General features: G+C 45.5%; 1 protein-coding gene across 1 annotated transcript in view; it reads left to right on the top strand.

The window, feature by feature from the left end:
- The window catches only part of KIAA1715 (KIAA1715 ortholog), a 94,181-nt gene that overhangs the window by 59,149 nt on the left and 32,215 nt on the right, over positions 1-2,817 (top strand). The gene's annotated exons all lie outside the window — the stretch shown is intronic.

The following is a 2,817-nucleotide window of genomic DNA, read 5'->3' on the forward strand; positions in this document are numbered from 1 at the left end:
TAGATTTGGTCTTTTCACATAGTGCTATATTTCTTGGAGGCTTTGTCCATTTCTTTTTGCTCTTTTTTCTCTAAACTTCTCTTCTTGCTTCATTTCATTCATTTGATCTTCAATGAAACCCTTTCTTCTACTTGATCAAATCAGCTACTGAAGCTTGTGCGTGCGTCACGTAGTTCTCGTGCCATGGTTTTCAGCTCCATCACGTCATTTAAGGTCTTCTCTATGCTGTTTATTCTAGTTAGCCATTTGTCTAATCTTTTTTCAAGGTTTTCAGCTTCCTTGCAATGGATTCGAACATCCTCCTTTAGCTTGGAGAAGTTTGTTATTACCGACCTTCTGAAGTCTACTTCTGTCAACTCATCAAAGTCATTCTCCATCCAGCTCTGTTCCATTGCTGACGAGGAGCCACAATCCTTTGGAGGAGAAGAGGTGCTCTGCTTTTTAGAATTTTCAGCTTTTCTGCTCTGGTTTCTTCCCATCTTTGTGGTTTTATCTACCTTTGGTCTTTGATGATGGTGACCTACAAATGGGGTTTTGGTGTGGATTTCCTTTTTGTTGATATTGATGCTATTCCTTTCTGTTTGTTAGTTTTCCTTCTAACGGTCAGGACCTTCAGCTGCAGGTCTGCTGCAGTTTGTTGGAGGTCCACTCCAGACCCTGTTTGCCTGGGTATCACCAGTGGAGGCTGCAGAACAGCAAATACTGCTGCCTGATCCTTTCTCTGGATGCTTCGTCTCAGAGGGTCACCCGGCTGTACGAGGTGTCAGTCGGCCCCTACTGGCAGATGTCTCCCAGTTAGGCTACACAGTGGTCAGGTACCCACTTGAGGAGGCAGTCTGTCTGTTCTCAGAGCTCAAACTCCATGCTGGGAGAACCACTGCTCTCTTCAGAGTTGTCAGACAGGGATGTCTAAGTCTGCAGAAGCTTCTGTTGCCTTTTGTTCAGCTATGCCCCGCCCCCAGAGGTGGAGTCTACAGAGGCAGGCAGGCCTCCTTGAGCTGCAGTGGGCTCCTCCCAGTTGGAGCTTCCTGGCCGCTTTGTTTTCCTACTCAAGCCTCAGCAATGGCGGACGCCCCTCCCCCACTCCAGGCTGCTGCCTCGCAGTTCGATCTTGGACTGCTGTGCTATCTGTGAGCAAGGGTCTGTGGGCTTAGAACCCGCCGAACCAGGCGCGGGATATAATCTCCTGGTGTGTGGTTTGCTAAGACAGTTGGAAAAACGCAGTATTAGGGTGAGAGTGTACCGATTTTCCAGGTAGCGTCTGTGATGGCTTCTCTTGGCTTGGAAAGGGAAATCTCCCGACCCCTTGCGCTTCCCAGGTGAGGCGATGCCCCACCCTGCTTCGGCTCATCCTCTGTGGGCTGCACCCACTTTCCAACCAGTCCCAATCAGATGAACCAGGTACCTCAGTTGGAAATCCAGAAATCACCCATCCTCTGTGTTGATCATGCTGGGAGCTGCAGACTGGAGCTGTTCCTATTTGACCATCTTGGAATGATTTGCAGTAGTATGGATGTGGAATAATTAATGATGGAGGAGAGAGTAGGGAGAATTGATTTGAAACTGTCCATGAGTAGGCAAGAGGGGTTGTGATCTAGTATACAAGTGGAGAAGTTGGCTTTTGACAAGTGTGTAATAACTCATCTTTAGCAATGAGGAAAGTCTGAGAATATGGGCAGATATAGGTGGGTGGTCAGGTTCTATCTGTTTTCTTTTTCTGAGATGAAGTCTCACTGTGTCACCCAGGCTGGAGTGCAGTGGCGTGATCTCAGCTCACTGCAACCTCCACCTCCTAGGTTCTAGTGATTCTCCTGCCTCAGCTTCCTGAGTAGCTGGGATTATAGGTGCCTGCCATGCCACTCAGCTAATTTTTGTATTTTTAGTAGATATGGGGTTTCACCATGTCAGCCAGGCTGGTCTCAAACTCTTGACCTCAAGTAATCTGCCCACCTCAGCCTCCCAAAGTTCTGGGATTACAGGTGTGAGCTACTGTGCCCAGCCAATTTTCTGATTGTATCTCTGTTTTCTTAGTGAGGATGAGGTTGGGGGAGATAATGTTGGAGGCTTGAAGAAAAGGTATGGAATAATGCCAGGGGACTCTAAAGGCTACTTAAAATGAGTAGTCATACATTTAATGGAGGATTCTGTATGCTTTTCCAGTTACGGTCACCTGTGTAGGTGCCAGCATGGAGTAGGCAAATGGTTGGTTTTAACCAGGGTTGGGGTTTTGCCTAATGTGTTAGATAATTTGATAAGGGGGCCAGGAGCTGAAGTTGTTTGTAGGTGAGTCATTATAACAATGGATTATGGAATTTAAGATGATTGTAAGGGAAATAAAGGCATGAGTGGTAGTGATGGACAGTCAAAAGGTGTTGATAGTATTAATATAGGAATCCACAAACTGCAGCCTGCAAATGTGGGCCAAGACCTGTGTTTTATGGCTCTTTGGCGTAGAATGTTTTCACATTTTCAAAGCATTCTAAAAAATAGAGAATAAGAATATGTAACAGGACCTTGTGTGGTCTGCAAAGCCTAAAATGTTTACTAGGTGGCTCTTTCCAAAAATGTTCACTGACCTGTTAATAATTAATAATTAATGGGTTATAGATCTCGGAGTTGGAGGAGGTAAACTGAGAGGTTAGTGTGGTTGGAGAACAGGATGCTTAAACCTGAGAGGGGATCAGTTATTTCTGGTTGCAAAGTTACAGGAATAGGTATCACCATAGGAGTGAATGATTGAAATAGGGAGAATGATCACATTTTTGGAGTATACCCTAAAAAATGAGTCTTTTTGTTTTGAAGACATGGCCTCACTCT

The sequence above is a fragment of the Mandrillus leucophaeus genome, unplaced genomic scaffold (genome assembly GCF_000951045.1).
Source record: "Mandrillus leucophaeus isolate KB7577 unplaced genomic scaffold, Mleu.le_1.0 Scaffold40, whole genome shotgun sequence".
Classification (NCBI taxonomy): domain Eukaryota; kingdom Metazoa; phylum Chordata; class Mammalia; order Primates; family Cercopithecidae; genus Mandrillus; species Mandrillus leucophaeus.